A 14,688-nucleotide genomic window follows, 5' to 3' on the forward strand; every position below is an offset into this window, starting at 1 on the left:
TGTGGTTCTGTCAGTGTGATCATGTGATGTATCTGACCCCAGGAATGTGTCAATAAAGTTTCCCCTTCCTGGGACAATGAATTCACGGTGTTCTTATTTCAATTTCCAAGGGTATATATATATATATATATAAAGTTCCTCCATTCCAGTAGTATTACAACCTGACAGTCAAGACTGAACAGATTCACGAGTACTTGCCTTGGTGTACACGTAAAACCGCTCCATTTTGTCTGTTGTAAAATGGAACAGGTCTTCTGATAGGAACATTATAAAAAATGAGAAAATGTTTGAGTCACTAATGAATTGACATTTGCGCCCTGAAATGAACTCACGAAACACGTGTTTTAATTGCTAGAAATCGGTTTGTTTCTGATCAAAAGTGTCACTAAGGTGTGCGCTTTTCCACAGTATTTCACTGTCATGTTCTGATTCTTCAGATTCTAAATACCTGCCGTCAGCACCTCTTGTAGAAACAACAGACTAGTGTGCTGATCAACTGATGTGCTGAGGACTGAGACTATTTACTCGAGACACCATTGAAGTCTCGTCGCTGCTACCGACATCAGAGAATTCACACCTACTGTCGCTCCTAGGGAGTATCTACAGGATCTCTGTATCTGCGCAACTACATGACGTGACATTTCTCTCAAAGGAGAACTAAAAGTTAATCTTGAGAAAAACATGCAAAGCAAAGTTGAAATCTGCAGTGAGGGAGCACAGCAACCAACGTAGACGCACACTCGAACTATTCAGCTGGAACTGTGAAAATCTCTGGAAGATCGGGGCAGAAATTCAGCTTTGCGACACGTCTAGAACGCACAGGTACCAGTCGCTCAGTACTCCTAAAGTCGTCCGCAGCAGTGAGAGGGCTTGCGAAACGGGGGGCACAAACACGTTAACGGTGCTGCAGGGAATTCCAGAGGCCACACTTAAAACCGTCCACAGCACACGGGGAGCGGCAGAGCATGACGACATAACTCGTCCACAGCAGTCAGAGGGCTAGACGGTGCGTGGTCCATATATCATGTGGTGTCACCGCCAGACACCACACTTGCTAGGTGGTAGCTTTAAATCGGCCGCGGTCCATTAGTACATGTCGGACGCGCGTGTCGCCACTGTCAGTAATTGCAGACCGAGCGCCACCACACGGCAGGTCTAGAGAGACGTACTAGGACTCGTCCCAGTTGTACGACGACTTTGCTAGCGACTACACTGACGAAGCCTTTCTCTCATTTGCCGAGAGATAGTTAGAATAGCCTTCAGCTAAGTCCATGGCTACGACCTAGCAAGGCGCCATTAACCATTTCTAGAGAGAGTCTCACTTGTATCATCAAGAATGCTGTATACAAATGATGGATTAAAGTTAAGTATTCCAGCAGTTACCTACTTTTCTTTATAGCATTCATTACGTATCCTGTTCCAGACCTCACGCCATCTGCGTGAGCTTAAAGCGTGCCTTTCGGCTACTTCCGAGTGGCGTGGCTGTCTTGCTACGCCACAACATATCAAACAGTAGAATTCCACGTACCATGAGTCAAGGTCACCTCCATGTGGTGACTCCCGTGGTAAGCAGACTTGACGGAAACTTTTGTTTGTATCAAATTGTAATGAAAGGAGATAATTTGGGTTTTAAAAATAGTAAAAAAAGTTGTAAAAGTAAACAGACAAGCCAACTACTAAAGCTGTGAACTAAATCCATGTAATTCCAAGGCACACAACTGACAACTTTGAGTTTAAAGATGCTGATGAAATATCGCTGTCAATGATGGCATGTAAGATCACCAAATGCAGTATGATGAAAGTGCCTCATGCTCATAAATCTCAAATAGCTATTAAAAATCGAAAAATGTCAATTTATTCAGAAGAGGAAAGACCAGGGCTGACGGTTGCCATGCTGCACCTGATGTGAGAGGCCAGCCATGTGTATTATTTGCAAAACAGAAAGGCCTGTCGACGATGTTGTCATTTCTTCCTCGACAGCACATGGAGTTCTACAGTGAAATTTGTAACACCTGACCTCAAGAATGGGTAGTGCAAGAAATACTGGAGTGTGGTCTTATGTGGAAATGAAACGGACGTTAGAAGCACAGACAAGAGGAGAATGCCATTTCAAACGTGGTGCTACAGAAGAAAACTGAAAATTAAATAGGTGGATCGAGTAACGAATGAGGCGAGGGCTGATCCAAAAAGTGCATAACTTGACTAAAAGAAAGGATACCTTGACAGGGCACGTCCTGAGGCACCAAGGTGTAATTAATTTAGTAACGGCGGTGTAGAGGATAAAAAACGTAGAGCGCAACCACGGCTTGAATACCGGAGGAGATGAATGTTTGGTGCAATAGTTATGTAGAGTAATATGGAGAGTGTAGTAAACAAGCCTTTGGACTGATGACAACAGCATAAACAACCTACGGTAATTCTGCCTCAAACGAAATTTAAATAGAAATGCAGTGCAGTGTTCCCCTCCCCTCCCTCTTCCCCCATCCCTGCGGCCCCTCGCTCAGCGGCATACAAAAAAGTGAATTATTGAAGGGGAAAAAATAACATCATGAAAGTCAAAAATGTCTGTATAAGTGACCATTCGGCGAGGTAAAACACTTAACGGTCGTTTACTGGAGTATGTGTGAAATGTGACAAACAAGTAAGTAATTAAGGTCTTTGAGTCTACCTGAGGAGCAACAGAATCGAAGAAGAAACAGCCCTGGATAGCTGAAGAAGTACTCTACATTACAAGTGAGTGAAATGACTATATCAGTGCAAACCATACAAGCGGCAGCCAGTAATACGAGCCGCTTACAAATGAAGTAAATAGAAAGTGGAAAAAAGTAGAAACGAAATATCTAATACGTAAAATTAAAAATAAACTTATTATGGGAAGAGCAGACGTGGAATATGTGGCAAAGGACAAAAACATATAATGGTTTAAAGCAGCGTGGAAGTCATTAGAGAATTTCGATAGAATGATCACAGATCTTTTATTATACTGAGTAACATCAATAGCAGTCCAGCTTAGATCACTAGGAAATTCGATTATATAAACTGAATAAAATGAAATAAAATTTTAATTCACGAACTAGAGCTGAAGCAAAAATTAACCGGCGATATTTTGCGGAAAGCACAAAAAAATCATAGTTAAGTAACATACTGAACATTTCTCTACGAATTATTAGTCTTCATTTGTTTTATACACTGAAGCGCTAAAGAAACTGGTGTATGCATGCGTAATCAGTTAAAAAGATATGTAAACAGACAGAATACTGCTCTGCGTTCGGCTAAGCCTATATAAGACTACAAGTGTCTGGCGCACTTATTAGATCGGTTACTGCTGCTACAAAGGCAGGTTATCAAGTTCTAAGTGAGTTTGAACGTGGTGTTATAGTCGGCGCACGAGCGATGGAACGCAGCATCTCCGAGGTAGCGAAGAACTGGGGATTTTCCCGTACGACCATTTCACGAGTGTACCGTCAATATCAGAAATCCGGTAAAACATCAAATCTCTGACATCGCTGCGGCCGGAAAAAGATACTGCAAGAAAGGGACCAACGATGACCGATGAGAATCGTTCAGCGTGACATATGTGCAACCCTTCCGCAGATTGCTGCAGGTTTCAATGTTGGGCCATCAACAAGTGTCAGCGTGCGAACCATTCAACGCAACATCATCGATATGGGCTTTCGGAACCGAAGGCCCACTCGTGTACTCTTGATGACTGCACAACAAAAAACGTCACCCCTCGTCTGGGCCCGTCAACACCGGCATAGGGCTGTTGACGACTGGAAACCTGTTGCCTGGTCGGACGAGTGTCGTTTCAAATTGTATCGAGCGGATGGACTAGAACGGTATGGAAACAAGCTTATGAATCCATTGACCCTGCATGTCAGCAGGGGATTTTTCAAGCTGTTGGAGGCTCTGCAATGGTGTGGGGCGTGTGCAGTTGGAGTGATATGGGACCCTGCTACGTCTAGATATGACTCTGACAGGTGACACGTACGTAAGCGTCCTGTCTGATCACCTGCATCCATAAATGTCCATTTTGAATTCCGTCGGACCTGAGCAAATCCAGCAGGACAATGTGACACCCCACACGTCCAGAATTGCTACAGTGTGCCTCCAGGAACACTCTTCCGAGTTTAGACACTTCCGCTGGCCACAAAACTCCCAGACATGAACATTATTGAGCATATCTGCGCTGTCTTGCAACGTGCTGTTCAGAAGAGATCTCCTCCTCCTCGTACTATTACCGATTTATGGACAGCACTGCAGGATTAATTGAGTCAGTTCCCTCCAGCATTACTACAGACATTAGTGGAGTCCATGCCATGATGTGCTCCGGCACTTTTGCGTGCTCGCGGGGGTCCTACACGATATTAGGCAGGTGTACCAGTTTCTTTGGCTCTTCAATTTGCATGAACATTCTTCTGTGGCGTATTGATAATTACGGCAGCAGCAGCAAATGGATCAACGAATGGGTTAATGAAAAAGTGTGGCTTTCTAACTGATGCCACTTCGGTGGATTACACTCGAGATTCCTTAAGTTTAACTAAAAATGTTCAAATGTGTGTGAAATCTTATGGGACTTAACTGCTAAGGTCATCAGTCCCTAAGCTTACACACTACTTAACCTAAAGTATCCTAAGGACAAACACACACACCCATGCCCGAGGGAGGACTCGAACCTCCGTCGGGACCAGGCGCACAGTCCATGACTGCAGCGCCTGAGACCGCTCGGCTAATCCCGCGCGGCTAAGTTTAACTGCCTGTGGGTCTATAAGTGAGTCGAGTACAGCGTCGTGCTGTGTTATTGATACCGGTGCTGGGACGTAGCTTATTTGTCTCAAATAGAATCAAGGGATCTGCCGTGCTTAGGGTTCCCTTCCCACGGGCGTATCGCCTTCAACGACCGAACTCAGGACAATGGTGCCGGGTGCTGGTGATCGGCAACTTTACAGCATCACCTCCCCTAGCCACTGAGGCAGTTTCTGATACAATCACCGTGATAATAGTGGGTAAAAAACATTTTACGACAGAATAAATTTTCCAGAACGAATTTTACATTCTGCAGAGGACTGTTCGCTGTTCGCATTCCGGCCCAACACACGGTAACAGTCGGTAAGGAAGTTTAATTTTCAGGCAATTTTGCGGATGGGTGGATTCAGGTTACCTTATCAATAAGGTTGAAAGTAGCTAGGACGATTGCAGGTACTAGTAGATGGGAACAGTGGCAGGAGGGTGTCCACAATGAGGAAGTCAAAGAAAAACTGGGAATGAACTCTATAGATGTAGCAGTCAGGGCGAACAGGTTTAGATGGTGCGGTCATGTTACACGCATGGCAGAAGCAAGGTTACCCAAGAGACTCCTGGGTTCAGCAGTAGAGGGTAGGAGGAGTCGGGGTAGACCAAGGAGAAGGTACCTGGGTTCGGTTAAGAATGATTTTCAAGTAATAGGCTTAACATCAGAAGAGGCACCAATCTTGGCACTTAATAGGGGATCATGGAGGAATTTCTAAGGGGGACTAAGCTCCAGACTGAACACTGAAAGGCATAATCAGTCTTAAATGATGATGATGATGATGATGATGATGATGATGATTAGCGGTGAAGAATACTCCTATTTCTTCTTTAGTGAAGCTTCCGGTTTCTTTCCCTCCACTTCTCATTGTAGTACATTTTCTTTCTTTCCTGACAATTACGTCACTTACATCCTTATATCTTGCCCGTCCGTTTAGCCTACTCTCATCAATCTTTCGGCTGCTCTTATTCTGCTTTCCATGTTTTTCTAATCTTTGCCTGCCCTATTTGTCTTTTCCCACTTCTTCTACTCCTCCCATCATGAGGTGCACACGACGTCTTAGAACACACCCGGTAACCTCTACCTTTCCCCCGAAAGGATCTTCTACAGACTTCTTGCCTCACATATTATTTTTAGCGCTTCGACATTTTGTGCCTCATCTATCCACCAGTTCTTACATTCTCCGATAGCTCCACATCTGAGGTGCTATTATTTTTATACGGTGATATGCCCCAGATGTACACCTTCAGAAACTTCTTCCTCATTTCCATATCAATAACTGATGTTAGCAGAGCTCTTTCACTGAAGAAAACTTCCCTAGCTGATAACTTCCCTACTGATAACTTCCTTATGTCGTGCTTCCTCTGTAATCTAGCTACTAGTTCTAGATACTTTTATTATTACGCTTATTTACTATTCGTTAAACTAGATCTAAATATTGTTTAAAATCACCATAAGACTACTATCAGCGTTTGTGTTTATTTTCCGGAACATTAGCACTAATAATGCTGTGATATAATTTACACAAACTGTAGCTTTAAGTATGTTTGACAATCAGCATCCAGTATAATACACTGAAGAGCCAAAGAAACTGGTACACCTGCCTAATATCGTGTAGGACCCCCGCGAGCACGCAGAAGTGCCGTAGCGCGACGTGGCAGGGACTCGACTAACGTCTGAAGTAGTGCGGGACGGAACTGACACCATGAATCTTCCAAGGCTGTCCATAAATCCGTCTGAGTACGAGGGGTGGAGATCTCTTCTGAACAGCATGTTGCAAGCATCTATATAAGCTCAGTAATGTTCATGTCTGGGGAGTTTGGTGACCAGCGGAAGTGTTTAAACTCAGAAGAGTGTTTCCGGAGGCACTCTGTAGCAATTCCGGACGTTTGGGGTGTCGCATTCTCCTGCTGGAATTGCCCAAGTCCGTCGGAATGCACAATGGGCGTGAAAGGATGCAGGTGATCAGGCGGGATGCTTACCTAACTGTAGCCTGTCAGTTGTATCTGGACGTAACTGGGGTCCCACACCACTCCAACTGCACCCGCCCCACACCATCACAGAGCCTCCAACGGTTTCAACAGTACTCTGCTCACATGAAGGGTCCATGGAGTCATGAGTTTCTCTCCATACCCGTACACGGCCATCTCCTCGACACAATTTGAAACGAGACTCGTCCGACCAGGCAACTTGTTTCCAGCCATCAACAGTGCAGTGTCAGTGTTGATGGGCCCAGGAGAGGCGTAAAGCTTTGTGTCGTGCAGCTGTCAAGGTTACACGAGTGGGCCTTCGGCTCCGAAAGCCCATATCGCTTATGTTTCGTTGAATAGTTGGCACGCTGACACTTGTTGATGGCCCAGCATTGCAGCAATTTGCAGAAGGATTGCACTTTTGTCATACTGAATTATTCTCTTCAGTCGTCGTTGGTCCCATTCTTGCAGGATCTTTTTCCGGTCGCAGCGATGTCGGAGATTTGATGTTTTACCAGATTCCTCGTGAAATGGTCGTACGGGAAAGTCCTCACTTCAACGCTACATCGGAGATGCTGTGCCCCATCGCTCGTGCGCCGACTTTAACAGCATTTTCAAACTCACTTAAATGTTGATAACCTGCCATTGTAGTAGCAGTAACCGATCTATGAACTGCACCAGACATTTGTTGTCATATATAGGCGTTGCCGACCGCAGTGCCGTATCCTACCTGTTTACGTGTCTCTTTATTTTAACACGCATGCCTATACCAGTGTGTTTGGCGCTTCAATGTATCATACGTTATCGTAATTTAAGAATGGTGCTCAGGCAGCCTTCTTAAAAGCCAATTACACGAAAATGACTTTTGATATCGCTTTATAGATTAGATAGATCTATATCCACATCTACGCTCCGCAAACCACCTGACGGTGGAGGGGACTTCTGATAGCCTATCATAAATTACCCTGATCACTATTCCATTAGCGAAGGTTCGTGGGGAAAACACCTGTCGCAACGCCTCTGTAGGGACACTAATTTCTCTGATTTTTGCATTATTATCTTTTGCCAAACTTAGGTGGCAAAAAATAATACGCTGTCGCCTCTTCTTGAAACGTACACTATTGGAATTTCCATAGCAAACCTGTCCATTATGGACAACGCATCTCTTTTATCTTCTACCATTGGAATTTGCTGAGTGTTTTCTACCACTCTAGCGTATACTAAGCAAATCTGTGACGGAATGCACAAGTCTTTGTTGTATCTTCTCTCTTTCTCTGTCTCCTATCTACTGGTCAAACGTGGTAAGAGTTCCAGACTGTTGGACAATACTCAAGAATCGGTCGAACAAATGTTAGATATGCACGTTCTTTAGTTGTTCAACTACAATATATTAAGATTATTTCAATGAATCTCAACCTGGCATCTGTTTTTCGTACAATTAGTTTTTGTGGTCATTTCATTTTAGGTAGTTCCTGACGAATACCCGTAGGTATTCCACCTTTGTTGCTCTTTCCATTGATTTATCACCAACAGCACACTGGAACAATGTATTAATTGATAATACGTTATCATTATTTATCTTTAGGGTCAACTCACGCCGGCCGGTATGGCCGAGCGCTTCTAGGCGCTACAGTCTGGAACCGAGCGACCGCTACGGTCGCAGGTTCGAATCCTGCCTCGGGCACGGATGTGTGTGATGTCCTTAGGATAGTTAAGTTTAAGTAGTTCTAAGTTCTAATGGACTGATGACCTCAGTCCCATAGTTCTCAGAGCCATTTGAACCATTTGGTCAACTCACAGTGGCTGCACCAACCTCCGATCCCCTGCAGGGCTTACTGCATTTCGCTGTAGTTTTCTCTTGCAACTTTCCGATACACGACAGCATTGTAAGCGAACATGCTCATTGAGCTTCTAGCTTTATCCACCAGGTAATTTATTTACCAAGGCGTCCTGAAAAGCAATACCTCCAATTTTTTTAGGTGAAAACTGTTAAACCTTTTTAAGTTAAACAAACTTTATTACAATTCTACATCTATATACTTCATGTTTATACACACATCAAAAAAAGTTTTGCATCACCTCGGTTTCGAGAGTTCCGGAACGTGGACAGAAAATTGGAATAGAGATCAACATAAACATCATTTCTACCCTTTTTATTGCTCATGAAAACCACACATTGCGTGTTGTACTGCCATTCAGCGAGACCTTCAGAGGTGGTGGTCCAGATTGCTGTACACACCGGTACCTCTAATACCCAGCAGCACGTCCTCTTGCATTGGTGCATGCCTGTATTCGTCGTGGCATACTATCCACAAGTTCAACAAAGGCACTGCTGATCTACGAGGGCAGTTCAATAAGTAATGCAACACATTTTTTCCTGAAACAGGGGTTGTTTTATTCAGCATTGAAATACACCAGGTTATTCCCCAATCTTTTAGCTACACAACACTATTTTTCAACGTAATCTCCATTCAATGCTACGGCCTTACGCCACCTTGAAATGAGGGCCTGTATGCCTGCACGGTACCATTCCACTGGTCGATGTCGGAGCCAACGTCGTACTGCATCAATAACTTCTTCATCATCCGCGTAGTGCCTCCCACGGATTGCGTCCTTCATTGGGCCAAACGTATGGAAATCCGACGGTGCGAGATCGGGGCTGTAGGGTGCATGAGGAAGAACAGTCCACTCAAGTTTTGTGAGCTCCTCTCGGGTGCGAAGACCTGTGTGAGGTCTTGCGTTGTCACGAAGAAGGAGAAGTTCGTTCAGATTTTTGTGACTACGAACACGCTGAAGTCGTTTCTTCAATTTCTGAAGAGTAGCACAATACACTTCAGAGTTGATCGTTTGACCACGGGGAAGGACATCGAACAGAATAACCCCTTCAGCGTCCCAGAAGACTGTAACCATGAGTTTACCGGCTGAGGGTATGGCTTTAAACTTTTTCTTGGTAGGGGAGTGGGTGTGTCGCCACTCCATTGATTGCCGTTTTGTTTCAGGTTCGAAGTGATGAACCCATGTTTCATCGCCTGTAACAATCTTTGACAAGAAATTGTCACCCTCAGCCACATGACGAGCAAGCAATTCCGCACAGATGGTTCTTCTTTGCTCTTTATGGTGTTCGGTTAGACAACGAGGGACCCAGCGGGAACAAACCTTTGAATATCCCAACTGGTGAACAATTGTGACAGCACTACCAACAGAGATGTCAAGTTGAGCACTGAGTTGTTTGATGGTGATCCGTCGATCATCTCGAACGAGTGTGTTCGCACGCTCCGCCATTGCAGGAGTCACAGCTGTGCACGGCCGGCCCGCACGCGGGAGATCAGACAGTCTTGCTTGACCTTGCGGCGATGATGACACACGCTTTGCCCAACGACTCACCGTGCTTTTGTCCACTGCCAGATCACCGTAGACATTCTGCAAGCGCCTATGAATATCTGAGATGCCCTGGTTTTCCGCCAAAAGAAACTCGATCACTGCCCGTTGTTTGCAACGCACATCCGTTACAGACGCCATTTTAACAGCTCCGTACAGCGCTGCCACCTGTCGGAAGTCAATGAAACTATACGAGACGAAGCGGGAATGTTTGAAAATATTCCACAAGAAATTTCCGGTTTTTTCAACCAAAATTGGCCAAGAAAAAACATGTGTTGCATTACTTATTGAAATGCCCTCGTAGATTGTCCCATTTCTCAACGGTGATTCTGCGTACATCCGTCAGAGTGGTTGGTGGGCCATGTCGCCCCTAAACAGCCCTTTTCAGTCTATCACAGGCATGTTCGACGGGGTTCATGTCTGGAGAGCATGCTGGCCACTCTAGTCGAGCGATGTCGTTATCTTGAAGGAAGCCATTTACAAGCTGTGCACGATGGGGGGCGCGAATTGTCGTCCACGAAGACGAATGCCTCGCCAATATATTGCCGATACGGTTGCAATTTCGGTCGGAGGATGGCATTGACGTACCATACAGCCGTTACGGAGCCTTCCATGACCACCTGCGGCGTACGTCGGCCCCACATAATGCCACTCCAAAACAGCAGGGAACCTCCATCATGCTGCAGTCGCTGGACAGTGTGTCTAAGGCGTTCAGCCTGACCGGGTTGCCTCCAAACACGTCTCCGACGATTGTCTGGTTGAAGACATATGCGGCACTCAACAGTGAAGAGAACGTGATGCCAATCCTGAGCGGCCCATTCGGCATGTTGTTGGGCCCATCTGCACCGTGCTGCATGGTGCTGTGCGTGCAAAGATGGACCTCGCCGTGGACGTCGCGAGTGAAGTTTCGCATCGTGCAGCCTATTGCGCACAGTTTGAGCCGTAACACGACTTCTTGTGGCAGCACGAAAAGAATTATTGAACATGGTGGCGTTGCTGTCAGGGTTCCTCCGAGCCATAATCCGTAGGTAGCGGTCATCCACTGCAGTAGTAGTCCTTGGGTGGCCTGAACGAGGCATGTCATCGACAGCTCCTGCCTCTCTGTATCTCCTCCATGTCCGAAGAACATTGCTTCGGTTCACTCCGAGACGCCTGGACACTTTCCTTGTTGAGGGCCCTTCCTGGCACAAAGTAACAATTCGGACGCGATCGAACCGCGGTATTGATCGTCTAGGCGTGGTTGAACTACAGACAACACGTACCTCCCCCCCGTTGGAACGACTGGAACTCTTTGGCTGTCGGACCCCCACCGTCTAATACGCGCTGCTCATGCGTGGTTGTTTACATCTTTGGGCGGGTTTAGTGACATCCCTGAACAGCCAAAGGGACTGTGTCTGTGATACGATATCCTCGGCCAACGTCTGTCTTCAGGTGTTCTGGGAACCGGGACGTTGCAAAACTATTTTTGATGTGTGAATATTTATTTCTCATGATAGTCACCCTGCCGATGAACACATTTTTCCCACCGAGAGAAAAGTTTGTTGATACTGTCACAGTAGAATTCTGACAGAACCACAACCTCTCTGTTTTGTGTTTGTTATTTTAGCATTCGAAAAGGTCACCGGGAAACATCTTTGCGCTACAGTTCGGAGCCCTCTAGCGACAGAGAGTTGCAACTTGCGTCAGCGAAGCGGGAAAGTCGACTGAATGAGCAATGTGAGTGGCATGGAATACCTTATCTGAAATTTGGAACAGAATTAAAAATTCGGAGAAATTTATTTTTCAGCACGTCCTCGTAATACAGACTTAGCGGAGGGTACTGTTCCTAGAGAAATAAATGCATACATTTTTTGTTATTTTAATAATCGCGAAGGTCATAGGAGAACATCAGTACAATTGTGATGGTCACCAATACGTACTACACAATCAACGCTTGAAGATGTTAACAGCTTGATACCGTGTTCCTTCACTTCTGGAAAACGTTCCATACATTTTCACATTGTCGCTAAATGAACAAAACACGTGCGTACGGAATTTCAGACCAACTTTGTTATTGAATTGAGTTCCCACGATCCCACAACACGATCTTCTACTTCAGACCTGAAAGTAACCGCGTCCGTAATCCAAGGGAGTGTCACAGGACAATTACGTTTCACAATGTGTGCAGAAAACCTAATGGATAACGTCGGAAGAAGTACGAGGAAACTACCGGAAAATGCTACGGTACACAGAGAAGTCGCAACGCCAGAAACTGTACGAAACGCAGAAAGACCTGCAGAGATCCACGCTTGGCGCAGAGATTGACAGTTGACGCCGAACGTAAACAAATGCAACATAATTCGAATAAACATGCGGGATTACAGAGTAGGGCTGTTGATAAAATATCGATATGTCGACACAAACGCAATTTCTGCATGTAATATCGAACCCGGCTGTATTCTAGAACCGAAATTCGATATATCAGTATCGGAATGGCGATATTGAGTGCTCATATTTTTATTCAGTATTATATTTTTCCGCTATTTTTGGTAAATATTTGAAGTTGTTCTTTTGAAGTTGTAGGAGAACATAGTTTTACTTTCACTGTGTGAAGGAGTCTTATTACTTTTTGAGCATTAATCACGTACAAACTTTCTCTTTGACAGTGTGAAGGAAGTATATGTGGCACAAAAGAAGTCCGATTGCATTGGGGAGTGGCGGTGTGAATGGAATAACAAGATTTCCGATGTGAAGAAATAGCACTGTGCTATTTTTTCACATGGACATTCTTCGAAAAAAGCTGCTGAAAATGATGAATAAATATCTAAGTGAGAAGACTGGTCCTTAAGGTGAGCGGAGACGGGTGAGGGGAAATGCTGAGGTAATCGGCACTCAGTGGTACCTGCGGAAACTGCAACGTTTACCTTCACTACGCTGTATTGACAGTACAACTGGTAGGTCGCTGGCATTGGCGGAAATGGGAAAACAGGGAAGTCGACGTGAAGTGTTCCGGACAAATCCGGCATGTGACGAAACTCAACGACGGACCCATCCGACACCTCTTATTGTACCACTTACAGGGTGTTTCAAAAATGACCGGTATATTTTAAACGGCAATAAAAACTAAACGAGCAGCGATAGAAATACACCGTTTGTTGCAATATGCTTGGGACAACAGTACATTTTCAGGCGGACAAACTTTCGAAATTACAGTGGTTACAATTTTCAACAACAGATGGCGCTGCAAGTGATGTGAAAGATATAGAAGACAACGCAGTCTGTGGGTGCGCCATTCTGTACGTCGTCTTTCTGCTGTAAGCGTGTGCTGTTCACAACGTGCAAGTGTGCTGTACACAACATGGTTTATTCCTTAGAACAGAGGGATTTTCTGGTGTTGGAATTCCACCGCCTAGAACACAGTGTTGTTGCAACAAGACAAAGTTTTCAACGGAGGTTTAATGTAACCAAAGGACCGAAAAGCGATACAATATAGGATCTGTTTGAAAAATTTCAACGGACTGGGAACGTGACGGATGAACGTGCCGGAAAGATAGGGCGACCGCGTACGGCAACCACAGAGGGCAACGCGCAGCTAGTGCAGCAGGTGATCCGACAACTGCCTCGGGTTTCCGTTCGCCGTGTTGCAGCTGCGGTCCAAATGACGCCAACGTCCACGTATCGTCTCATGCGCCAGAGTTTACACCTCTATCCGTACAAAATTCATACGCGGCAACCCCTCAGCGCCGCTACCATTGCTGCACGAGAGACATTCGCTAACGATATAGTGCACAGGATTGATGACGGCGATATGCATGTGGGCAGCATTTGGTTTACTGACGAAGCTTATTTTTACCTGGACGGCTTCGTCAATAAACAGAACTGGCGCATATGGGGAACCGAAAAGCCCCATGTTGCAGTCCCATCGTCCCTGCATCCTCAAAAAGTACTGGTCTGGGCCGCCATTTCTTCCAAAGGAATCATTGGCCCATTTTTCAGATCCGAAACGATTACTGCATCACGCTATCTGGACATTCTTCGTGAATTTGTGGCGGTACGAACTGCCTTAGACGACACTGCGAACACCTCGTGGTTTATGCAAGATGGTGCCCGGCCACATCGCACGGCCGACGTCTTTAATTTCCTGAATGAATATTTCGATGATCGTGTGATTGCTTTGGGCTATCCGAAACATACAGGAGGCGGCGTGGATCGGCCTCCCTATTCGCCAGACATGAACCCCTGTGACTTCTTTCTGTGGGGACACTTGAAAGACCAGGTGTACCGCCAGAATCCAGAAACAATTGAACAGCTGAAGCAGTACATCTCATCTGCATGTAAAGCCATTCCGCCAGACACGTTGTCAAAGGTTTCGGGTAATTTCATTCAGAGACTACGCCATATTATTGCTACGCATGGTGGATATGTGGAAAATATCGTACTATAGAGTTTCCCAGACCGCAGCGCCATCTGTTGTTGAAAATTGTAACTACTGTAATTTCGAAAGTTTGTCTGCCTGAAAATGTACTGCTGTCCCAAGCATATTGCAACAAACGGTGTATTTCTATCGCTGCT

The sequence above is a fragment of the Schistocerca cancellata genome, chromosome 6 (assembly GCF_023864275.1).
Source record: "Schistocerca cancellata isolate TAMUIC-IGC-003103 chromosome 6, iqSchCanc2.1, whole genome shotgun sequence".
NCBI classification, from domain to species: Eukaryota; Metazoa; Arthropoda; class Insecta; order Orthoptera; family Acrididae; genus Schistocerca; species Schistocerca cancellata.